At 35.5% G+C, this 27,801-nt stretch overlaps 1 protein-coding gene and 1 non-coding gene across 5 annotated transcripts in view; both read right to left on the reverse strand.

Annotated features, from left to right (window-relative positions):
• The window catches only part of INPP4B (inositol polyphosphate-4-phosphatase type II B), an 824,845-nt gene that overhangs the window by 476,345 nt on the left and 320,699 nt on the right, over positions 1-27,801 (reverse strand). The window lies entirely within an intron of this gene.
• Positions 22,651-22,754, reverse strand: LOC123849102 (U6 spliceosomal RNA). The gene has a single exon (XR_006791943.1). It is a non-coding gene; the product is annotated as a U6 spliceosomal RNA (small nuclear RNA).

Here is a 27,801-nt window from a genome sequence, read left to right on the forward strand (position 1 = left end):
AGATCTCGTGATCTCATATTTTTGTTTTTCTTTTTTAACTACAATTTAAAAAAGTAATGCTCTTATTTTCCAGTCTTTGTAGGAGGGTAGGAGCCTAACTTCAATAAGCACCAATTAGTAAACCCAGATAGCCTAATCACATTGACCAATCTGCATGTTAAGGTCCAACAGCTCATTAAGACACTTAGCTATTGGCTCCTATATCACAGGTCCACAGATATAGAAATTTCAGTGTCTTTCACCCTCTGTGGAATATCCCAATAGCAAGACCTCAGCCACAGTGAATTAACAAAAAACCTTAGCATCCACTTTGGAGGATCGGCAGCCAGAGATAAGAGGGATATTAGAGTAATCAGAAAACCTGCTCAGAAAAATAGAAAATCTTCCAGAAAAAAAGCAAATGAGTATTTGATTAAAATTTAATTCAGCTCATGCACACATATAAGCCCATGCACTTGTGTGTACACACACAGAGAGATAAAAAACTTGGTTTCCAAACTCAAGATTTCATTAAATGAAATGGAGTGGATTATTGCCACAGGAAACAAAATCATGGCTTGGAAGACCACGAGTTATGTTACAAAGACCAGATCAAAACAAACAAACAATTTGGAAGACAGATACAGTAGAACTAATATCCAAATATTGAAATTCCAGAAAGATAAAAAAAAGAACAACTGGAAAGTTACTCAAGACAACTGAATTACAGTAGAAGAAGAATTTTCCTAAGTGGAAGAATAATGTAAATGGGCATTTGAAATGGCTCACTAAGTTGTAGATTTCACTGATAAGACAAGACATATTCTTATGCCTGTGCAATCAAAATTTCACAACTCTGAAAACAAAGAAAATAATATATGAGCTTAAAAACAAAAAAAAGGAGTTGCCTAAGAGAAAAGAAAACCAGACTGGAATGAGATTTCTCATATGAAGCCCTGTACACTGGGATAAAATTTACAACTAACTGAAAGACAAGCCTGGCAACACTAGAATTTTTTCGCCAGCCAAAATATCTATCACCCATCAAGGTGAAAGAACAGTATTTGAGAGCAGGCAGTAAGAGAGAGAGTATCACCCATATACAATATATGAAAAAAATACTTGGAAAAATACTCTACCAAACAATCAGATCAGAAATTTCAAGATGGGGCGCCTGGGTGGCTCAGTTGGTTAAGCGACTGCCTTCGGCTCAGGTCATGATCCTGGAGTCCCAGGATCGAGTCCCGCATCGGGCTCCCTGCTCGGCAGGGAGTCTGCTTCTCCCTCTGACCCTCCCCCTCTCATGCTCTCTCTCTCTCATTCTCTCTCTCAAATAAATAAATAAAATCTTTAAAAATAAATAAATAAATAAAAGAAAAAAAAAGAAATTTCAAGATGAGGGAAGATGAGTCAAGCAAGGAGTAGTAAGTGGGCTGAAATACTTGGGTCCCTGATTATGAGTCCTCAGAAAGTGAAAGTAATCATTAATTATAATGGAAGAGTATAGTAGGGTAGTTTGAAACTATATATAAAAAATAGCTGTTAGCCTTTATGTTCTCTAGCCATAATAAAGTTAAAAATGAAGTAAGAAAAATATACCATTCATAATATTTATAAACATTACAAGCAATTTAATAAAAATGGTATGAGACATACGATATATGAAAAAAAACATAAAATTGTATTAAAAGTTATTAAACAAGATCTGAACCAAATAGGAAGATCCTTAGGTGGGAAGACATAGTGTCATAAAAATAATAATTTTCCCCAAAGTTAGCACATACATTTAATGGAATTACAAATAGAATCCCTACAATACTTTAAAAAGAATTGGATAAAATAACTTGAGATTTACAGTAGAAGTAGGTGTCCAACAACAGTTAATAAAATCACGTAATAAAACAATGAGAAGTTACTTAAGAACTTATGAAAAAGCCACTGTATTATTACCACTATTGTTATGTATTGGTATAGAAACAAATAGATCAATGGAATGAGAGAGAGCTAGAAATGGATCTCTCTATATGTGATTAGTAGAAAAAGAATAGATTACAAAAAAATTATGTTGGCAAAATGAGCTATCTAAAAATATAATAATTTATTCCCATTTTATGCCATATGCAAAAAACAAATTCCAGATTAATTATAGACTTAATTGCAAAAATAGATGAAAAGGCAGCATATGTGGTCAAGGGATAGGAAGATCTAGACAAAACTGGAAGCCCACAAGTTATACATACGTGATTATGTGAAAACTTTTTCTGAGGCAAACAAGTCAATAAACAAATGATAGAGTTAGAAAAACATATTTTCCAAGCAAATTGTAGATGAAAGGTTAATTATCTATAATATACAAAATTATTAAAAATGTTAAAATTAATTTTAAAGAGGCAGGACAGCTCAATAGAAATATGGGTAAAGGACTCTGAAAGAACAGTTCACAGAGGAAAAATGTTTAAATTTACCAATACTTGGGGGAAATGCAAATAAAGCACAATGAAGTATCTCTTCACACTTATTAGGCTTCTAACTATTAAAAAGATCTGTAACACCAAATAATAGGGATATAGGAGAAAAAATCACTCTAACTCATTTCTGGGAGTGTGAAGAGTTATAGCCTTTTTGGAAAGCAATATAGCAACATCTATTAGAATTATAAATACATTTACTTTTCTACCATGAAATCCCACTCCTGGGAATATATTCCATAGAATAAAAGCTCCAGTTCATTAACACTTATGTACAGGATGATTATTGCTCTTCTGTTCATTTTCAACAAAAATAGACACAAAAACTTTGTTACATGAATGCCCATATACAGGGGAATGACTAAGTGAATGATAACATATCATATAATGGAATTTTATTCACTCATTAAAGAGAGTGAATTAGAGATTTGCCAGTTGATCTGAAAGTATTTCCTTTGAAGGGTAGCAGAATATGTCTCCCCAAAATATGCCACTTTGATAATGACTATTTTGAACTGAAGGTTATTGAGAGGAAACAGATGTAAGAAGAAAAGCTCTCTGCCCTCCCCCTTACCTACATGAAAACAGAACATAAATTCCTTTTGTGAAGGTGCCTTCTTCCCTATGTCCTGGACCAAGAAGGGGATAATAACTTTATCACTGGAGATGAGATGGCACTAAGGAAGAACCTACACAAACAAACCTTACTAATTAGCCTTACTTATCATTAGTTTCATGTATATTTAACCTTCTCTCAATTTGCTACCCCTGGAAGCCCAAAGTCCTTTTCCTTTGTCTTGTCACTTCTCTACAAAATTATTATTCTTTGCTAAGATGCTACATAAGCCCAAGTCTAACACCTCTTTGAGTTATTCATCAGAGGTTTTTCCTGCATGAAGTACACTGCATGTGTTAATAAACTGTTTTTCTCTTGTTAACCTGTTTCTCTGTCAGTGCAATTTAGAGGAACTCTGCCAATAAACCTAAGATGGGTAGAGGAAAAGTTTTTCCTCCCCTACACCTGTTCAACTCTTCTGTTGAATCAGAAAAGGAAGGTACAGAAAAAATGAATAAAACACATTTTTAATGTTTTGATAATTGCAATATAAGTGATTACAAATATACATATAAATGCTTACAAATCACATAAAAATATTTATATCATTATACAGTTATATAAAATGGAAGCATGGAAGGATAAATATTAGGATGTCACCAAGAATTTCCACATTTTGCAGGTGGTTTGTGTGGTGATTGGTGTTGAAGATGAAGGAGAACAGAAAAAAAATCAGGCAAAAAAAAAAAGAATAGGAAAAAAGACTACTAAAAATTGAAAAGTATCCAAATATGCAAAATTACATATGTGAATATAATTTTTAAAAATTACAAATGGTGGTCACTCTCTTGTCTTTAAAGCTTTCTCCTTGGTGACTAAGGAAATTTTCTGTGGGATGGTTAGGAAATAACAGGGAGGCAGTGGGCCCACAGGTTTTGGTACTGGACAAGCAGAGTTCATGTTCTGCCTTGTCACTAACTGGAGGTAAGACTTCCATTGCATTGTTCACTTTTCCAAATTCAAAATTTCTTCATCCATGAAGTAAGGTTGTGAGAATAAAATGCAACTATGCAATTAAACTGCTCACCACAGTGCCTGGTACATATTAAGTGCTCAATAAATATTGGCTATTAATATTTTTATTATAGTTACTGCAAATCAATGAAATTTCAGTCTCAGTCAGAGGAAAGGAGGACAGGTGGAAAGCAAGATGATTTTGAGGTTCAAGTGTAAGTGATTTGAAATTGTCCTGTTATATTTTAAATTCTCCTTCCTATGTTTTGATTGGGTATAGGAAGTTAAATCTCTTATATGGTATCAAGATCCTCAAAATCAATCCCTCACTGAAGTGCAACGATTCTCCTATGCCCAGACATTCTGTTTGTTTCCCAAACAATTCCTGCAATACCTACTCAAAGAGTGAACATGTTGACAAATTTTTGGATAACTTACCAGATGCCAGGCACTATGATACACACAGCAATACTGAAAAGTATGTTTGTTCTATTTCCCACATTTTGCAGATAAAGGAACTAATATTCCCACAGTTTAGATGAGTGTCAAAAGTTTGTTTTGATGTCTGGTAAGTCTATTTCCAATCCCCAGGCATGTTCTAACATAGTTTGTTGTCATCAATGTATATTAGTATTCTATAAGCAGTAAATATTTTACAAATTTAAATGTAGCTGGATAGTGAGTGGAAGTTTCAGTTGCCACAGAGTCTTAGCTGAGGTCCTAAAACTGAAGATAGCAGGTGATAAATGTTCTTCACACATTCTAAAGAGAGTTGCTAGACACTCCTACCCAGACTTGCTGAGGTAAGTCTAAACATCTCTTTACTTTCCTTCTTTGCCACCTATCACCAGTCCACCTAAGGTTGATAAGGTACTGGGGCTTTTTAGAAAACTTCTTAGCCTAGAAAAGAGGAGAGTTGGGCTTTTCACCTCCCCATATCAGACTATGTTCAAGAAGCATCCTGTCACAGAAAGAGAGACAGCTATTGGGCATCTGAAACACAGGGCACTATGTCAGATTATAAGAGCACCAGATAGGAGAGACCTTTTAAACTATAATGTTTGCAACTGTTCCTTTACTTCTAGATCCTACCCCTATTTCAACCATGGAGGACCCATAGCTACAGAGTTTTGGAAAAAAAGAATTGTAAGAGCAAAATGGAGAAGGAATGAAAAAATAGATAATGCCCTCCTCCCCTTCCCCACTGTTGGTCTGAGGAATTCTCATGTCAGAACTGAGCTGGAAAGATGGCAGATGCCTTAAATTGATTTAGAGGTGAAAGTTATGATGTGTGATTATACTATATTTTAATATCAGAAAATTCAGTTCTAGGGGCACCTGAGTGGCTCAGTCTTTAAGCGTCTGCCTTTGGCTCAGGTCATGATCCCAGGGTCCTGGGATCGAGCCCCACATCGGGCTCCCTGCTCAGCAGGAAGCCTGCTTCTCCCTCTCACACTCCCCCTGCTTGTATTCCTGCTCTTGCTGTCTCTCTCTGTCAAATAAATAAATAAAATCTTAAAAAAAAAAAAAAGAAAAAGAAAATTCAGTTCTAATACCCAAGGACTATTCTTCCAGGAAAGATCTGGGATCTTTCTGAGATATTCCCCAGTGACAGAGAAAGGAAATTCAATGAAGTCTATTGGAGGGCAGTGGCAAGAGAAAGAATAAGACTGTTTCATGATTGTCCCTTATTGACTGGTGATATAAGAAACCATTACTTCTCCCCTCTACCTTTTCCAACATTGTTCACATATGTTGCCCTTGAAATTCTGCCCCACATTCTGGTCTTGACTTCCATGACCCTGTTTCCATTCCTTTCACAGTGTCACTGGATAAAGTAACATTTTCTTCTGTGCTCCCATGGCCTTAAACCCTATCCATCATTCAATATTGTATCCAAGAGTATAGTCAGATTCCTTTGAAATAGTGAGCTCCTTAAGGAAGGGTATGGCATCTTGCCTTTTCACTCCCAGTGCTTAGCACAGTATCTTGCTCATGTTAAATGTTCAGTACTATCTGATGAAATTGGTGTGGAATGAATTGATCACTGAAATCAATCACAGAATCCAGGACATTGGTATGTTAGCTGTGCCCCAGTACCTCTAGAGGATAAGTCCAGAAAACTTCCCCCAGGCAGCAGAACAATTTCTGCTTGTCTGAGGACTTCAGTTAAGAGGCAAGATAACTCTGACACAGCTGAACACCCTTGAAAATAGAGACCCAGGACCCAGGTGTCATCCACGTATGAAGGAAACTATGATTAAGCTCCTACTATGTGTCAGGCTTTAGGAATGAAAAATAAAGAAGACAGCACCTACCCTGTTCTTTTAACTGATAACGTTTACAACTGTTTAAAATGGATCTCAGTTTGGAAAATGTATGATCATCATTTGCTGAGAGCAAAGGCAGCTTAAACTCAAGAGTTGATGAAACTCTGGTTGTGAGTTGTCAGCTCTGTAAAATGAAGATATGGAAACTTCGGTAGGCATAAGCTGAGAGCAATAAGGCAGGCCGTGGAACCGACACCAGATCCTTCCACAGACATTTTTACTGAGAGAATGTGATGGCTGCATAAATCCCAACCCAACCACTGACTTAAAAATGGCATGTCCTAAATTCATCCTAAGTATAAAAGCATTATTGTAACCATCACCAAGATGGGTTTACCATTCTCATCAGCTTGACTAAACTTCAGACAGCCTCACCCCACCCCCCAACCTCTTTTGTTTTAGAGCATTTGCTTTTAAAAATTTGCAATTGTAAATTCTTTTTTTTACCCCTTGATATGTAAATCTTCTCCTAGTCTCTAGCCAGTTTTACAACCCAGGAATATCTTTCTCAAGGAGCCATGGGCCATTATTTTGAAATGTAATTATTAAGAAAGATAGTACCCCTATCTCCCAGTCTCTGTGGGTAGGTAAGGAGACTAACTTCCACAAGCATCAATTAGCAAACACAGATGGCCTAATTACATTGCACAGAGACCAAGCGCCCCACTAAGGTCTCCCAGTACTTTTCTACTAGCTCATCACAGTGCTTAAAAAAAAACAAAAAAAACTCTTCTCTTTTTTGTTTCCATGGAGTTGAGTTTAATCTTTCTTCCCTACTGTAATAATCTTAATAACATTCTTCCTTGTTTAACTCTGCTCAATGCAATTTTTCTTTGGCAACCACTGCATAGAACTTCAACCACAACATGATTTACTATGATTAGTAAAAAAAAATTTAATACCATCTCTTGACACTATAAACCATGGTTCCCAACCAAGGGTAATTTTGCCCAAAGGAACCCTTTGGTAAAGTATGGAAACATTCTTGGTTGTCACAACTAGGGACAGGGGAAGGAGGAGGTTTGCTATTGACATGTAGTGAGTAGAAAGGTTAGGGTTGCTGTTAAACATTTTACAATGCACAGGGAATCCCTCATAACAAAGAATAATTTAGTGCAAATGTAAATAATACATAGTTGAGAAATCCTGCTATAACAATCAGGATCCTAAAAGCACTCTTCTCTAGGTCTCAGCCTGGCCAAAGAAATTAGTCTATACCAAAACCCTGTACCAGATTGTTAGACTACAGTTGTAAAAATAGCAAAAGCAGGCAATTAAGAAATAACTATAAATGGCTCTTGGGGACCCGGGGTTGTTAGTCCATTGATTTTGGCTCAGGTCATGGTCTCAGGGTTGTGAGATTGAAGCTTCGGTTGGGCTCCATGCTCTCTGCTTGAGATTCTCTCTCTCCCTCTCCCTCTGCCCCTCCCCTTGCTCTCGCTCTCAAATAAATAAATAAAATCTTTTAGGGGCACCTGGGTAGCTAAGTCGTTAAGTGTCTGCCTTCGGCTCAGGTCATGATCCCAGGGTCCTGGGATCGAACCCCGCATCAGGCTCCCTGCTCCACGGGAGGCCTGATTCTCCCTCTCCCACTCGCCCTGCTTGTGTTCCCTCTCTCACTGTGTCTCTCTCTGTCAAATAAATAAAATCTTTAAGATAAATAAACAAATAAATAAATAAATAATAAATAAATAAATAAAATCTTTTAAAAATAGCTTTTGAATATAATATTATTGAGAAACGTGAGTAGAACCAATAAAATTGAAAGAATATTGAATTATTAAGCTAATACCAAATGAGTTTACATTTTGCATTGGTGTAGAACATGGCCCACTTGTTGATGGTGCCAGATTCTATACTAACTGTGGCAACATGAACCAGGTATTCAACTCTCAGGTTCAGCTTTCTCATGGCTATAAAAGAGGAATCAGGACCCCTCCCTCATACTACAGTTGTAAAGATGCAGCGATATGATGCATGTTCACTGCTTTATCTGACTTAAACTCTCAGTATGATAATGATTTTAAAAGTGCAATAAGAAAGGAAAATAGGGGTCCCAGAATTGACTACTTAATAAATAAGTGAGGAAATAAGTGACATCTAATTAAGTCCTAAGTTTATCATTTACTATTTTAAGACCAAGCTAACTCTTCAAACACCATTATTTTTATGAGAGTTTAAGATCCAGATAATCTAATTTGTGGGCTTGCTGAGTCACTTTGGACTCATAATCACATGAAGGTATTTCCTAGTAAGAATCTAATTAGATGTTTATTTAGTCTATATAGGCTAATGAACTGCCACTCTGCCATTATGTCCTTTAGAGGTTCATCTCAGCCAGTTTAGATACACAGTAGTAACTATGATTAATCCAATATAGACTGCCACCACCTATCACTGTCTTGCTGACAAAAGGCTGGCCTTCAGTTAGCCCATAGCCCCCTTGGAGAAATGCTAAGTTTTCAGATGCTCTCCTAGCTGGCAAGTTAACCCAAACAGGTTACTTGATTTCTTTTTCACTTACTCAAAAAGCAGTTATTGTATCAATAATAAAGAACAAACATATATCTAATTCACTGTGGCACACTGATTTCATTTTATTTGGCAAAAAATTAAACACCTTCCCTTTTCCCCTTTGCACACAGCTAGAAAACCCATACCAGGACAAACTGGCTTTAAATGGTGCTATGTAAATTAATTTGGCTTGTTTTGTAATGTAAGGCTCTAGCCCATCCTCATCAACTGCACTTGGAATAATAGACCTTAGATATTATGCCTTATTTTTATTTGTCCCACATTTAGACCATCTATTACTTATATTTGTCTTACACCTTCTTGGCAATATGCTAAAGATTATCTGAGTTTCCTCAAGAGCCACATTTTAAATTTAAAAATGCACTAGTACATGAGAAGTAAAAACATAAAATCCCTTAAGTCTCCACTCAATAATACACTATTAAATCAATATATAAAGAATGTTTTTAAACCACCAAACTACAGGAAACTAAGTTTAAAAACAGTGGATATCTTCCCCCAAATTTTCTAAACTAATTTATCCTTTAAATAGACTTTTGAGTTCCAAATTGAACATGACTTGGGTTTCTGAGATCTTGGGAAATGAAGAATATCTTGTTTCATTTTCTAGTCTTACATAAAGCAGAGTTGTATTAAAATTTTCAAATTTCTTCCCTCTTTATGAGTTCCAGAGGGTACATTTTGGTTAGTCCAATATGCTATTCCTACTTTAACTTTCTCATAAGTTCATTTTCAATTTCATCCTAAAATTTTTAGTCAAAGAATAAAATCTTCAAAGAGCTAGCCCTCTCTAATGTACTTTTGAAAAGGGAAACATTAAGTATAATTCCAGTGAAGTACAGATCAGGACATAACGCTAAGGAGAACTTAAAATAAATTATTAAAAGTGGTACAGAATTACCCTTTACAATAACCTTAACATGAGGGCAAGTGATCTGTTTGACATTCTGTCTAAAAGGGAAAACTTTTTATCATCTAGAAATCATTTATAGACATTGTTTGGAAGGACTTCTGTAAATAAGTTAGTACCAGTTGTAGATCCGGAGCTTACAAAAGTCAGCTTGTTAGTTTGGAAAACGATACCATTGTCTAAGTAAGAAAATGTTTTAACAGTTTAAATCAGTGGCTCTCAACCTTGGTTGCACATTAAAATTACCTCTGGAACTTTTAAACACTCCAATACCTAGACTACCCCCAGATCAATTAAATCAAATATCTAGGCTGTGGAGAAGGCATCGGTAGTTTTTAATTCTCCCCAGGTAATTCCAATATGCAGCCCAGGTTAAGAACCAATGCTTTAAAGAAATGGAAGGTTTAATAACAATAGCCACTGTAGCATAGAGTTAAAAGGAATATATGGATATATTTTCATAATTAAAAATATAATTAGTTAAAGTAGAAGGAAGAATGATCTCTCCACCCCCAACTATAACTTTTGAATGAGGTTTCAAACCACTAATGGAGTAGATTTTTAAATTTTTGTGCTTTTCTTATAATACTCCAGCAAAACATTTAGATCATTTCTATATGTGTATACTTAAGTTGATGCAATTTGATTTGATATAGCCATTTATAATACTCTAAAGTGTAAGCATAAATATTGCTATTTCAACTGACTTTGAGTGAAACAGTAGATTCAGTCACTGGGTAGGCAACTTTTTTCCTCAAATGTAGAACAAAAATATGAAATTTGGTATATAAGAATATCATAGTATAACAGAAGAAATAACTTTTGGCTCCATATATTAAATCTTGTAAAAAAATACGATAACTAATATATTAACTTATTAAAAGGTAGTTGAGGCCTTTTTGCATCACACTAGGCCCTGGAGATACAAGATATCTGAAAAAACAGAGCTCCTGCTGTCATTGATGTACAGTTCAGCTGATTGACCTGTAAGTCAGGTTAAGATTTGTTATCCCACTTAAATAGCCACCATAAACCCAAGATATTATTAAACAGTAGTAGTATATCAACTTCCAAATGAATTACCATTTGTCTGTTTGTCTATGTAACACATTTTCAGATCATCTTAGTTGATATTTTATAACTTTCTTTATGTCCTATATTTTAAAATACCAAGAAAAGATGGATAATAAAAATATTACTAGTTAAACTTCTGCAGGTTTATGAAAAAAAATATAATAGATGACTCATATCTATAGCTCCCTCAATTTTTTTCTTTCTTGCTTTGTTACTGTCTCTCATTTTAATCATCATCATTGTTATTGTCAACAACTATCTAGACAGAGTCTCTAATACATAACTTGAAAACATTTCTGAAAACAAAACTAGCATTGGAAAATTATTATTGATCTACACAGAATTTTTTCAGTTCTTGATTATATTTTCCAGATAAGAGTAATTTGTGCTCATTATACTGTTTTATAAGTACAAGAGAAAATTACTCATAACTCACCACTATAGCAACCATATTTAATATTTTGACATCTTTACAAGTTTTTCTCTTTTAAGCTTTTACAGTTAAAGTCATATTGAACTTAAAATTCTATATTTTATTCTATTTGTGCAGCTTATTTTCCTTACATTATATTTTAAGGATTTAAAAATGTCATTAAGAACTCTTTATTAAAAACTAATGATGCATGGAATGGTGACTAACATAATAAAATAAAAAAAGAACTCTTTATCAGTCTCATTTGAAAGGGTATATGGCTAAAATTGTTAATATTATAGAGCAGCAGAAGAGCTTCAGAATATTAATTTCATAAGAAATATTTACACACACTGCTTTATATGTACCAGATATAATTCTAGATTCTGAGGACACAGAAATGAACAAAGATTCCTGCCCTGTGGAGCTTATAGTCTAGTGAGAAGGAACAGCTAATAAATAAATAAATAATAAATAAATAAATAAATAATTTCAAAGAGTGATTCTTGTATTAACAGTCATGGGATTCTGACACTAGACTGGGAACTGGTTAGAGAGGGGAAGTGCTCAGAAAGATACCCATCTCCAAGTAGATAATGTGTAGTTTGAGATTTAACGATAAGCGGGAATCAACCATGTGAAACTCTCAAACATACGCAAAAGCAAGAAGAATGGAATAATGCTACCTTCCAGGAAATTCTTAGTTACCTGGAACAGATTTTCATGAAGGTACAGGCAAAAAGTGAGCAAGCCTTGAAAATGTCCCTTCCTTGCCAGTCCTCATGTGGTTTCCCTCGAGTCAGATCTCATCCTTTCCTCAGAAGCCACTTAGAGACCAGTTATTTTTTACATCTCACCAATTACAAGAGAACTGATATAACCAAATTCCTCCCCAAATTTCTAAACAAAGACATAATTAGAACATATGATAGAATTCAACTTTGTGCTGTCCTTTATTTTTACCATGAAATTTCCATGATTATTGACATTTCAAATTTGTGTTGCTATTATTGTTGTTGTCAGTTTTGGAGCTGAAATGTGCCAGCTTGTACATGTGACTTGGTATTGCAGGTAAAAGCATGGGCTATGGACAGATTCTAACACTTAAGGTTTTACCTAAGGTACTTAGGCCAGCCACAATTTCCTTATCCCGATAATAATAATGTGAGTTTTAAAAGAGATGGTGCAGAGAACTCAGCTTAGATCCTGACAAAACAAGTCTTTGGAGAGGGAGGGAGGGGGGAGAAGAGATTAAAAGAGATTGGAGCAGGGTGGGAGAGAGAGACAGCGTACACGCACACACACACGCGCACACACACACACGCACGCACACACGCGCGCGCACACACACGTACACCTTGAGATTATTTTAAATATTGTGTGCATAAATACCTAAGTAGTAGCAAAAACAAGGCTTAATTTAGTTTGCCTTCAATGGTCTCCTGGAAAGTGCATTCCTTAGAAAACTGCATGTGTTCTGCTGACTTAAGAAGGACCATCCATCAATTTTTACATGGATGGATTATATAATGCAGGATTTGGGGGATTTAAAATCCCAAACTCCACTAACTCTTGGTCACAGATGTGATGTTAAGTTTCAAACAATCACAGTGGGGCATGGAAAAGAAATGCTAAGGGTCTTCTTAATTTTCGTCATTTTCTCCTGCTGTTCTCAAAGTTCTCACTAGGTGAGAACTCCCTCCACACTAACACAAATATTTTCAGGGACCCTGTCTGAGGCCCAGCACTCCATATTTGGAATAGAACTCCAAAAGGCAGTGGGATGACGGAACCCTGCCCCCAAGGAAGGGAAGGAATTTAGAAAGAAACTAATAAAGTAGCTTTCACACTGTCCTCCTCAGAAACCCAGCACCCCTCAATAGGAGTTACCTCAGAGTGAGGAACGGAGGGCTAATCATGTGGGCTTGAACCAGAACGCTCCATTTTTCTGTGACATATATGTATATAATAAGCACATGAGGACCAAAGGATTCCATGGCTGAACAAAAGCTTGAAAACCACTGAGCCAGTAAGTGTGAAGGCCCTTTGTAAACTGTAGTGTGATTTACAAATGCTAGTTGCTAATATTATTACTGCTGTTTCTTGGTTCCTGTGAAAATTTAAATGCTTTTTTATTGGGAAATTGTTTAATTAGATAATAAATCTCAAGAAAAGGCATTGTTCCAAGTTAAAGATTTATTTTTGTCTCCACCATTCTGTGCAATAAGCACATTTAAAATGCTTCCTAAAAGGATTCATTTAGTGGCGGAAGCTCAACCATTTGACTAAACTTTTCCATCACAAATTTAATTCACATGGGATCAACCCAGTTGTCATCTTCTGGAGTAAAGAATTTCACCACACTTCCTGGTTGTTAGAATATTCAGGAAAATGTTTCCTGCCTCCTTCAGTTAGAAGTGAGGCTCTTAAGGATCTCCATTCAATTACTTCAACCTACATATTTAATCCCAGGTTATAGCCAAACGCTAAAGAATACTGAAAAATAATAACAACAGGAATCCAAGTTAACTCAATACACATTATTTGTCCTAAAAAGGAGCAATACAACTATAGGATACTGTGTGGGACTTAAGTCAATAATAATAGCAAAGTCATATAATGCTTGCTATATGCCAGGCATTGGTCTATGTGCTTTATATATATTAATTCATTTATTCCTCACAACAACCTTATGGACTTAGCACCATGATTATCCTCTTTAATGATGAAGCCTTGAGAGAGTAAGTCACTTGCCAGAGGTCAATGTTGGAGCTAGGATTCAAACCCAGGCAGAGTCTAGAGACGATCACACGTTGTTTTTTTAATTTCAGAGAGGTCAGGAATAAGAACATATATTTTTATCTGAATTCTGCCAATTATAAGCATGCTTTCATGCTTGATATCTTCCTTTTGCCCCTCCGAATCCATACCCCACATTTTTTCTGTCTTGCTCTGTGCTCCAGAGTCTGACCTATATGAAGAGCATCGATAAGCTTCCAGCTGGGTTTAGTACTGGAGATTAGAGGTCAACAGGAGTGTGAGGACTGCATATTTATTTTCCTGGTTCCTCCTAGTCAGGTCACTACTGGTCAGCTGCATCCCTTTGTTGAAACCACAGCACTTCAAATGACTCACTTCACTCTGGACGCTGCTACCTCTCTCTTCCTCTGCTCCTAAAAACCTAAAGATAACAATAGCTCTCTGCTATTACAGTTACTAGGGCACTGAACCATATTTGTTATTTTCCCTAAATCCTGAACACATCTTTGTACATAGGCTTGTTATTAAACTTTCCTCAAATCAGGAATCTGAGCAGAGATTCATCTTTTCATCTAGTTTACATATGACTGGACAAAAAAATAAATGTAGCATAAACCTCACTATCCCCATTTTCCACCTTCTGCACAACAGACCCAGGAAATAAATTCTAGAGTTATCCAAAGCGAGCTACATTACTCCTACTACAAGTCTATATGAAAATTATTTTTCAATTTTCTTGATTTTTGTAAGAGGTCAGGAATTGAGGTCTACAAATAGAACAAATTTTTACTCTAATAATAGTCATTGGGTCTATAAAGGAGTGTCAAGCTGCAAGGCAGTAGCAGACCTATTCATTTTGGATGTTGTTGATCTCTTCGAGGTGGATGACCTTAGTGAAGCCCTGATTCAGGTGTCATAAATCAGGCACTTAGCCTAATTAAATATAAAAATATCTGATGCTTTGCAGCTGATAAAACTGGACTTTGACTTCCTGGAATCAGATAGTAAAATATATCCAGGAAATGTGATCCCGTGGTGCAGAAAGATACCAGGTGCATCCTTGTTTCCCCTTCAATCTAATTAGCAATTCATCAGAAACAATGTATATCTATGAGTATGTCTTGGTCTCAAACAAAGACACTGAGCATCTGAACTGACCTTAACATCTCTTATTCGAAACATCTCAAGTTGATCTTGTCATTTACTTTAGCAGCTCATCCTGTGGTGAGAATGGAGATTGTTTCCATTGAAAGGGATGTAAGAACAACATGCTGAGCCATAATTCCAAAACTATGGTTACCCTCCCACTCTTCTCCCTTAATCCACCTTTATCGTGCTCATACCTCTTCACTGTTCCACTCCTGGTTTTCATGTTGAAAAGTCTAGCTTTACAGCTATGATTCAGCTGCTTGGCTAGAATGATGCATTTCCTTTTACTATGACTTGATGTTTGCAAAGTTAAATGTATGTGGAGGTAAATTACTCACTGTCTTTGCTTACAAACCTCATTGTTTCATCATCAAAATGTCACAAAAGTCTTAAAACCAATGATGTACGTCTACCAGTGGAATAGATACAACAAATTGACGTCTCTCTGAATTACAGTTTCATAGAACAATGGCTGGAGATGGATGCATAATATTGACCCATTTCAGCAATAAGTATCTGGGGAATCTCTTGGGGTGCTTCTGGACTGGCAAGAAGCAATGACTATGACCAAAGGTTAAAAGACAAGAACGCTGGATCTTACTTTTCTAATTCTAGCTCTGTCACCTTGATGTATGACACTAGAGGTGCCCCATCATAAAATGACAATTTTCTGCATGACCTAGATTTCAAAGTTATTGGCATGAACAAAAGTGATTTATTTGTACAGACAGCAATATAAAAAAATCTGTGCTACTTCACCTTGCAAAAATCAGTCAGAAATTATTTTCAGTGATTGAGATCTTCATTGTCCTGAAACAAAGTCAAGATACGGTGTTTCATTCAAATTATACATGCTTTTTTCTTCTCCTCCTTACCCATAGTAGCCAGCCTCTAAGGTCGTCTCCTCAAATAACCATCATTTTCTGGTATTCACACACTTACATAGTTCTCTCCCACACTAGATACCTGTATATCCAATATGATATTGCAGAAACAATAGTATGTGATTTCCAAGGTTAGTTCATAAAAGCCACTTGGCCTCTGCCTTTTTCTTGTATCATTCACTCTGAGAAAAACCAGTTGCAGTGTAAGAGGGTACTCAAAGGGATAGCCCAAATGATGTGGAACTGAGGCCTCCTTCTGAAAGTCAGCACCACCTGCCAGCCATGTGATTAAGCCATCTTGGAAGCAGATCTTCACACCCCAATCAAGCCTTCAGATGAATGCAACTCCAACTGACATCTTGACTGTTACCTCATAAAAGATCCCAAGCCAGAATCCCTTAGCTAAGCTACCCCTAAATTTTAGATCCACAGAAACTATATGATAATAAATGTTTGCTGGTAAAAGTCACAAAGATTTGTGTTTGTGTGTGGGGTAATTTGCTATGTAGCAATAGATAACTAAAATACTATTCATTCTGATTTTCTTTTATACAAGGTTTACCTTTCCCCCCAAACCTGACACTACACACATATTTTTCAAGCAAGACTTCCATATAGGTATGGCAAAATGGCTAGGACCAACAGGAAGGCATGAGCACTTTGACAATGACACAATATTAGAGAATTAATACTCTAAGATATACATAGTTGCACCTGTACAAACAATGAAAGTCCATCTCAAAAATGTCCTCATCCAAAAAATTGTTTACAAAAATAAATACTTCATGCTTATCTTCATAATGTATTTGCAATGCCAATTTATTTGTAACATAGATTATTCTATTGACTTTAATAGCCTAAGTGGAATACTGGTGATATCATTTTATTACCCAGACAGTTATAAGTAGTGAGTTAATGTCCTGCCATTAACTCCTGTTAACTACCAGATTTGAGTCATATTATTTCAGTTGATAGTGAAATGAGTTAGACAGTTGAGAAGAACATCTGGCTGAAATACTGCAAAGGTCTACCAGTGCACTGAAACCAAATATGAGTTTCTTCACTGGCAGAAAAATTTCAAACAATTATTAATTGTAACTTTACTCTGAGTCATGATAACATTATACAAAGGGTACTGAAGTACTAACATTACCAGAAGCACCCAAAGCAGATAATGTATCATTCTTCCCCACCTACCTCTACTCTATATAAAATCAATTTATTATTAACATTCCAGTTCAATATTAAAAGGTAATACAGTTAGAGAAGATACACATTTATTATGTATATCACTATACTTCCAAGGCTAAAATAACAGAACAGACGGAAAATCACATCTCTAAAAACTTTTAGGTACCTGTAGAATTTTTTAGTGAAACCATTTAAAAACTGTTCTCAGCATTAGATTCCAACATAATAACAAGTCTGAAAACACAGATTACTTTCTTAGTATTAATATGAATTTCTCTTAGGAAGGTCAGAATTCTAAATTAACCTGAATAATATTAAAAGTATTGAATTATACTTCACATGAGATTTTACCATATACAAATTTAGTTTCTGTAAAGGGCAGGAATTTTCTCTTATGTATGTCCTAAAACAATTTTTAAAGAACTGTAGAAATTATAATAAAATGAAAAATTAAAAAAGAATGAGATTCAAGTGTTTTATCTTTAAGCAAATAGCAGTAGAATTTTACCAAATACAAAATGGTAGAAGTTATGAAATGAGAATCACAGAGTGCTTTTCTGAAACACTCAAATGGACAAGAGTTAACTTATTTACTCTTGGTACTAGATCTTGCATATCTACTTTAAAATTTTGATATTTCCATTTAACATTTGTATTTAATATATTTGTAAATTGTCAAAAGGTTAGAAATGAGGGAAATTCCTTTCTGATATTAAGTTTGGCTAACTGTTTTAGGTGTGGGCAATGAAAAATAAAGTGTAAGTCAACAAATTTTTGCTTAATCAATTTTATTTACTGTGTGTCAAAATTATATCCTTGTGAACCAAATAGATATACTTAGTATTTATAAATCTTCATATGAATTAATTCTTTAATAAAATTGTGAATGGATTTATGCTCAATATAGTTTCAAAGGGGTTCAGTTCTTTGAGAACTCATTCATGATTTAATTCTGGGAGATCTTATACATTGCATTATATATACTTCCTATATGTTATGAAGCTATCAATTCTTTTTAGCTATTTCACAATACCTGTTAGATGACGTGAATGAATAAATGTAGAAAGGAAGTTTCCAGCAACTAGTTCTGGCAATGTTCTATCATCAATATATTCCACTTGTTTGAAAAATACTGTTAATCTTGTGTTGATCTGTGTGTTCTTGAGTTTTGCTTTTTATTTCCACATAAAATTATATGTAAGGATTGCTTTCACTACCTTCTCTCTCCCTAAAACCTACATTGAGTATAATGGTTTGCACAATAATTTCTCAGAAAAATCAAACAAGCTATCAAAGTATTTATTACATATATGTCCATTACATGTCTAACTAAAAGGAGTAAGACAGGTCCTAATTCAAGGAGATGGAGAATATAACCAGAGAAATCAAGTTAAATTATATGAAACAATTAGAGAAAGCTAAGTGCTATGATGTACAACAGCATTTCCCAAAAGATCCTTGAGATGTTAATAGACGTTTTATTAAAAAAAAAAAAAAAAGGCTTCTATGGTCAAATAAGTTTGGGAATTATTTCATAAGACATTACCCTCTTGGCAATTCACAATGCCCATTAGCATATTAATACTGAAAAGTTTTGCAGCAAAGAAAATGGTCATATTTTGACTAAGCCAGAATATTTAAAATATCTTTCACCATGGAAGACTTTGTTAAAATGTTACCTTTTTGATCACAAAAATTTTATAAATGAAGAGAAAAATAACACAAGTATTTGCCATATTAATTTAACAAGCATTAGCATTTTGCCATATTTGGCTCAGACTTTTTAATCTAAATAATAAACAAAAGATTACTTACACAATTACGGCCAACACCCATCCCTTTTTCCTTCCCCTTCCCCAGGGGTTACCATCATCCCGAAATTCTTCTTGTTATATATTCTTCTTGTTCATATATTTACTTTAACTTGTATGTTTGGATTCACAAATAATACATAGGATTCCTGTGTATTTTAAGTTTACAAAAATAATACCATTTTGTATACATTGTGATTTACTAATTGTATTCAAAATTATGTTTATGAGATGAATCCATGATAATGCATATAGATTTTGTTTATCTGTTTTAACTGAGGAATTGTGTTCTTTGTATAAATATGCCACAAAAATTAATTATCCAATAACCTATTAAGAACATGTAGCTTAGGGGCACCTGGGTGGCTAAGTTGGTTAAGCATCTGCCTTCTGGTCAGGTCATGATCTCAGGGTCCTGGGACTGACCTCACATCAGGCTCCATGCTCAGCAGGAAGTCTGCTTCTCCCTCTCCCACTGTCCCTCCCCCTCACTTGTTCTCTCTCTCTAATAAATAAATAAAATCTTAAAAAAAGAACATGTGGCTTGTTCTCAATGTTTTCCTATTTCAAGAATGTTGTGATAAACATCCTTGCACATACATCTTTGTATGTCTGTTGAAGAGATGTTTCAGAGTATTTACCTAGAAGCAGAATTAATAAGTCATAGGTATGGACATTATCAATGTTAGTAGATATTTCAAATTTCTCTCCAAAGTAATTGAACTAAGTTACACACCAACCAGCACACCACAGGAATTCCCAGGGATTCACATCTCTGCAAATGCTCAGACATACTAATCCGACATGTAGGACTTATATTGTGCTGATATACAACATGAATTTCCCTTATTATTTTTGAATTATGAACGTATTTCCATAAACATATTGGCCATCTGGTTTTCCTCTTTTGTGAATCATGAAGATTTAACAGTTAATTATATATTTTCTTACCCAATCCTTCATTGTTCAAATTCACTGCAAGTAACTTGCCTGGTTTATGGTTTAACTTTCATTTTTTTATCATTTTTTTTTACTTTGACAGGTGTTCATGTTTACCACTTGTGTGACATTTGTACTTTGGCATCTTATGTTTCATTTTAAAATTTTCAGTTTTATTTTTCACTTGAGGATTTTATTCCATCTGCTATTTATTTGTGTATTATGTCACACAAGCACTTAATTGTCCAAGTGACATATCTTGATTAATCTATCCCTTCTGTACTGATTGCTAATGCCACCGCATCATATACTAAGTCTTTTGTAATATTAAGGAGATCTTTAGTAGTTGAGAGAAGGGAGAGGGCTCACTATTGCACTGACCTAATCATAAATGAGGGACTACATGAAAGAGGTGGTCTTCAGTCAGGGTCTGACTACAAGATGGACATAAAGGCATGGGTTTTGGTGTCAGACAGACTTTCATTTATATCCTTTCTGTAATACTCACTGCAAGTGAATTAATCTTGCTGCAAATGAATTTTTTCCCTTGTAAGTGGGGATAATACAGATGATCTAGTGGCATTATTTAGTAAGATAATATATTTAAAAGTGGTTACTATATAGTCTTGCATATAGCAGGTGTTCAAAGTAGTTAGTAGTGATTGTAGTTCCTACCGTTGCTAGCAGTAGTGATAGGAATGGTAGTAGTATCTGATTAGATCAATAGCTGTCAGTTCGAAAAGCTAAAACAAATCTGAAGGACATTCTTAGGAAAGCAAACACAGAACTAGGGAATTGTCTGATTGTAAGGTAAGAATTGGAGATAACTCTAAGCTGCGGTTTGGAGGACAAGATGTAAGAGGAATTGGAGATACTAGTTTAGGATGGAGGTTCTCAAAGGGCGGTTCCAATAGCAGCAATTCCTGAAAACTTGTTAGAAATGTAAATTTAAGACCCCAGACTCATTGATTCAGATACTCTGACCAATATGTGGCCCAGGAATCACAACTGGTTTTAACAAACTTCTGATGATGTTCAAGTTTGAGAACCACTGGTTTGGAACATGATGAGTAAGAGGTGGTGCTGAGAAACCAGGTGAACACGATGCATGAAGAAATTTCAGAGGTGAAGATGTGGATTTCTCACTTAGAGAGTGAGATTCTCCTTTTCTGATACCTTTCCTTGCTTCTGGTTATTGGTTTTATTATGCTGAATGGCTTCCCAATCTCAGAATCATTTCCCAGCATTCAAGTTCTACTTGCCATCCACCTACTGGGCAAAGTAATGCCAACTTTGCAACCCTTAATCAATCTCTGTCCTTCCCACAATTTCTCTCCTACATCCTTCTCCACCTGTTTTCAGTTTGGAGGCTCCTCAGGGAGGGGAATTTGTCTGGCACAATTTCATCGAACATTAAATACCATGTACACTGACAAAGTTTTATAAATAATAAATGAGGGTAGTAATAGCCTAGAACCCAGATTTTAATAGCAGGAATCCCTGGCCATTAAATATAAAACAGTTATCCATCTATCTCTATATCTTGAGACCCTTCTCTGACCCCTGAAAGATAGAAGTCTGCAAAGAACATGCTGTATCTGTACCATTTAAGAACACTTTTATTTTAAAAACTAATTTTATCTTGAAATCAATAGGTGTAAGTGTGAAAAAGAGATGAGCAGTAGCTAACCACAGAAAATATTTACTTATTTTCAGATTTTTCATTGTGTTTTTAAGGAGTTTTATCAACTCTTTGGTAGAAATCAAGGTGGAGAAATAATGAGAGATTTCAGTGTAACAGTCTATCAGAGGTCTGGCTACAGCATTAATTTTGGCCATAATGTGTCAATCAGCTACAAAGGATCAGCTCAGCCATAGTGACAAGGATCAACTGTGTAGACATCTGAGATATGTTAATCTACCATGACACGCTCTAGAGTAAGATGCATACAAGAATGTCACCTGCATTTTAAACTAGTGCTGACTGCCTTGTATCATCTAGGGGTCCATGCTTAATAAAACAAAATCAATCCTCAGGAACTTGAAACATGTTATCCCTATCATTTAACAATACAAGATAATTCTGGTGTGTTTCTTATTATGTCTTTTCCTTTGCTTTATAATTTGTATATTGATGCATGGATACATGTGAACTTATAATCTATAAAATGTATATGATAACATGTAAAAGGTAGGCCAATAATATATATCTTTCATTATCACTTTATATAACATGTTTAACAGTATAAACAAAATTAACCTACAGTGAAAAAGCTTTAACTTTTTAAAAACATTTTGGATAATTGAATACTGTTGCCTTTGTGATGTGAAACCAGGATTCTTCACAATGAAATCAATGTGCTTTGGTGTTTAATTTATTGAGAAGCACAACCAGAAGTTTCAAAGCTAGTTCTAGGGTTCAAATTGCCTGTTAATATTGTTAAAGAAAATTTAAAATATTACCCATGTGAATTTCAAATGCATGAAGAGAAAGAAAACACACAAAACAACTAACAATGATTTTTATCTTAGTGGAAAGATAATGCATAATTTTTGATTTATACATATTTATTTTCTAAATTCCCTATCATAAAGAAATATTATTATTATTCATTACAGCACCAATGTTAGTAATAAGATACAAGTGAAATATGTACTTGGATTTGCATGTCATTCTTGCATAGGGGCCATGCTAATCTTCTCTGTATCATTTCAATTTTAGTACATGTGCTGCCAAAGCAAGCATGAAATATGTACTTGGAAATAGTTTTAAATCTTATTCAAGCTGTACCAGATTCCTACTTATAGAACTCACACAAAAACACACATCCACACAAACACATACACAAAAACATATTAACAGTGCCTTCCTTAATGATTAAGAAATAAGATGTCAATGTGACTTGTGCAGCAAGTCACAGTGATAATAAATGCTGTTTTGGTATATATACTCCTGGATGGGTAGTAAACCCAGGGGTGAAGTGTTTCAGCAGTCCTGAATTGATAAGCAGAGTCAATTCATGTGCATGTACTCTATAGGCAGAATTTCAAAACCTTATAAAAAACCAGTTTTCTTTTTTAAATGAAAATTTTGCATTGCCTTCCCTTGAGCAACTTTACTCTGTTGTAATATATAGACTAGGGATGGCAAATTAAAATTCATCTGATGTGATAATTGGGATAGTCTATAGCAGCAGCTCTGAAAGTATAATCCTCAGATCCCTAGGGATCCCAGGAAACTTTTCAGGAGTTCTGTGAAATCAAAGCAATTATCAATACATTACTTGTCTTTTTTACTGTGTTGGCATGTGTCCTCTTTTACTGTGTTGGCATTTGCACTGATTGTACAAATATAGTGGTGGATAAAATTACTGGGTGCTTAGAACAAATTGAGGCATTAGAATCAACTCGTACTAGCAGATTTTGTATACTTCATCACCATGTACTAAAATTCATTCTAAGAATATTTTTGATGAATCAGTAAAAATTCATAATTTTTTACATTAAATCTTGGAACTTAAGGACACACTTTAATATTCCATGTGACAAAAATAAAACATATATATAAAGCACTTCTAATGAAGTAGATAGTTGTATTAGTTATCTATTTCTGAACAGTTTGCCCCCAAACCTATCAGCTTAAAACAACATACGTTTATTATCTTGGTTTCTGTGGGTCAGGAACTCATGCACTGCTTAGCTGGGTCCTCTGGCTCAGGTTTTTTACAAGGGTGCAATCAAGGTGCCACCTGGGACCACAAGCATGTCAAGGTCTAACTGGAGAGAAATGGATCCCTCCCCATTTCCAACCTTATCCATGTGGTTGTTAGCAGGATTAAGTTACTTGGGGTACTTGGACTGAGGACCTCAGTTCCCTATAGTTATTGGCTGGAGGGCACTCTCCATTCTTTGCCAGGTTGCCCTTTCCATGGGGCAAGCATTTGAGAAGAACCAGAGAGAGAAATCCAGCAAGATGGAAATCATAGTCTTTTATATCCAATCACAGAAGTGACACTCCTCACTTTTGCCATACTCTATTTGTTAGAAGCAAGTCACCAGCAGCCAGCTCTTTCAAGGGGAAAGAATGACACAAAAGCATGATTTCCTAGGGGCGGGGATCATTAAGAGCCATGTCAGCAGCTGCTGTCCATAATGGTCATCTCTGGGAAATACTGTTGTATTTCAACTTGTGTTGCAAGTTGAACTAGCTGCTATTTTCATTACATACCATTTTTATTTGAAAGAATAATTAACCTAAAAACTATAATTATTCAGGCTTGAGAATTTTGCTGATATTTGCAGAATTGAGTATTTCTTGAAAATAGACAAAGTGAGTTTTGCCACTTCAAGGAAAAAAACGTTGACACTCAAAACTCAGGAAACAAACTGAGGATTGCTGGAGTGGTTGGGGGTGGGAGGGATGGGATGGCTGGGTAATAGACATTGGGGAGGGTATGTGCTATGGTGAGAGCTGTGAATTGTGTAAGACTGTTGAATCACAGACCTGTACCCCTGAAACAAATAATACATTATATGTTAAAAAAAAAAAAAAAGAAGAAGAAGAAGAAGAAGATAGCAGGAAGGGAAAAATGAAGGGGGGGAACCAGAGGGGGAGACGAACCATGAGAGACTATGGACTCTGAGAAACAAACTGAGGGTTCTCGAGGGGGGGATGGGTTAGCCTGGTGATGGGTATTAAAGAGAGCACGTATTGAATGGAGCACTGGGTGTTATACTCAAACAATGTATCATGGAACACTACATCAAAAACTAATGATGTAATGTATGATGATTAACATAATAAAATAAAATTTAAAAAACTCAATGGAATTTGAATATTCAAAAGAATGCTAGAATATTGTAAAACGTGTATCTGGCAACAGTGTCTTAACAATTTCTCGATACATAAAATCTTCTCCAAAGGTTTTGTTAGCAATACTAAAGAATGTTGGATTTTTTTTTTAATAAAGATTTTATTTATTTATTTGAGAGAGAGAATGAGAGAGAGAGCATGAGAGGGGTGAGGGTCAGAGGAAGAAGCAGACTCCCTGCTGAGCAGGGAGCCCGATGCGGGACTCGATCCTGGGACTCCAGGATCATGACCTGAGCCGAAGGCAGTCGCTTAACCAACTGAGCCACCCAGGCACCCGGATTTTTTTTTTTTTTTAGATTTTATTTATTTATTTGACAGAGAGAGACAGCAAGAGAGTGAGCACAAGCAGGGGGAGTGAGAGAGGGAGAAGCAGGCTTCCCGCTAAGCGGGGAGCCCGATGCGGGGCTCGATCCCAGGACCCTGGGATCATGACCTGAGCCGAAGGCAGACGCTTAACTACTGAGCCACCCAGGCACCCCGAATCTTGGATTTTGATAGTGTATAATGAAATGTGCTAACATTTAGAAGATCTGCAAAACTCAGTGAGTCAAGGTTTTTCAAATGAACAAATGGATGCCTTTCCAAGTCATGCATATGTCCACTGGTGATGGGTCTTAAGGAGGGCACGTACTGCATGGAGCACTGGGTGTTATACATGAACAGTGAATCATGGAACACTACATCAAAAACTAATGATGTGCTGTACACGGACTAATATAATAAAAAAATAACGTGCAAGATAGACTAATGGTTTTAGCCATTCTGACAGGTGTAAAGTGATATCTCATTATGGTTTTGATTTACATTTCTCTGGTAATTAGTGACAGTGAATATCTCTTCGTGTGTGTTGGTCATCTGTATGTTTTTTTTTTTTTTTTTTTTTTTTTTGGCGGGGGAATGTCTAGTCAGGTCCTTTGCCCCTTTTTAGTTAGATTATTTGTTTTTTTGGTTTTGAATTGAGTAAGTTCTTTATATATTTTGGATATTAATCCATTATCAGATATGTCATTTGTAAATATCTTTTCCCATTCAGTAAGTTGCCTTGTTGTTTTGCTGATAGTTTCCTTAGCTATGCAGAAGCTTTTTACTTTGATTTAGTCCCAATAGCTTAAATTTGCTTTTGTTTTCCTTGCAGGAGAGGCATGTCTAGAAAAGTGTTTCTATGGCTTCTGTCAAAGAAATTACTGCTTATGTTTTCTTCTATGAATCTTATGGTTGAACACTGAGAAATGCATAGAATTTTTGAATTGTTATATTGTACTCCTGAAACTAATATAATACTGTATGTTAATTATACTTGAATAATAAAAAGACAGACCAATGGGTCTTATGTATCAGTATGAGAAGTTCATTAATATGATTTCAGCTCCACATTGCAATTCACCTTAAAAAAACTACTACTTACAGAGTTCTAGTGTAGTATCAAAGAATAATATCCACAATTATCTGAAAAGGGTATTAAAATACTTCTCCCTTTACAACTATATAATATAATTACGTGAGGCTGGATCTTTTCCATATACTTCAACCATAACAAATGGCAGCAGTTTGAATGCTGTGAAAGCAGATAATGGGAATCCAGCTGGATCATATAAAGCCAAACATTAAAAATATTTACAAATATGTTTAAAAGGACCACTCTTCTCATAAAATTATTTTTGCTCTGGAAAATATAGTTTTTTCATTAAAATATTTTATGTGGGGCACCTGGATGGCCCAGTCATTAAGCGTCTGCCTTTGGCTCAGGTCGTGATCCCAGGGTCCTGGGATCGAGCCCCACATCAGGTTCCCTGCTCCATGGGAAGCCTGCTTCTCCCTCTCCCACTCCCCGTGCTTGTGTTCCCTCTCTCGCTGTCTCTCTCTGTCAAATAAATAAAATCTTTTAAAAAATAAATAAAATATAATATTTTATGTGGACATAAAATGGATTTATTTTTAAGTGAATTATTTAAGAATGTCTATTTTAATTCCTAGCACGATAAAAATTGATAGATAACCCCACATAAACAAGAACTCTTTGGGATGTCAAGAAATTTTAAGATTGTAAAAAAGATCCTAAGGTCAAAATGTTTGAGAACGTTTGGGCTAGATTTTGCTATTTTGACAAAGGAGCCCCCAAATCTCAGCAGCTTACACAAAATGATCTCTCATTCACACTACAAGTCCATTGGTGTTGGCTGAGGGAATGTGCTCATTGTTTTCTCAGGAGACCAGGCTCACGGAGAGTATATTTCATCAAGATTCTACACTCATAGGGCACCTAGGTGGCACAGTTAGTTGGGGATCAGACTCTTGGTTTCAGGTCAGGTTGTCATCTCAAGGTCATGATCTCAGAGTCGGGGGATCGAGCCCTCTTGGGGTCCATGCTCAGTGCTGAGTCTGCTTGGGATTTTCTCTCCCTCTCCCACTGCCGCTCCCTCACCCCTTAAATAAATAAATAAATAAATAAATAAATAAATAAATAAATAAATAAATCTTTTAAAAAAATCAACACTTCAATAACAAGAAAAATGGCAGGATGGCAGAATCTGCAAAGGCTTATAAACGTTACCTGGAAGTTACATATGCTACTTCCACTAACTAGTCATCTTTCTAAGAAAGCCACATGGTCACACCTAACTTCGAGCAGGCAGTAACACTTAATTTTGCCACATACCCAAAAGAAAAACCAGAAATATTTAGTGAACAATACTAATGACTACCATGCATGCCGATTCGAATCCATACACTGAGTTAAAAAGGATTATGAGGCTGCATCTTAGAGAGCTCCAGAAGCTTATTAGCTTTTATTGCTGCTGAAACAAACTACCACAAATTTAGTGTCTTAAAGCAACACAAATGTATTTTCCTATGGATCTGGAGGTCAGACATCCTAAAATCAGAGTGTGGACAGAGATGCATTCCTTCTGGAGTCTC

Source organism: Mirounga angustirostris, unplaced genomic scaffold (assembly GCF_029215605.1).
Source record: "Mirounga angustirostris isolate CCGP_5_RB_7025 unplaced genomic scaffold, mMirAng1.0.hap1 SCAF_2, whole genome shotgun sequence".
Classification (NCBI taxonomy): Eukaryota; Metazoa; Chordata; class Mammalia; order Carnivora; family Phocidae; genus Mirounga; species Mirounga angustirostris.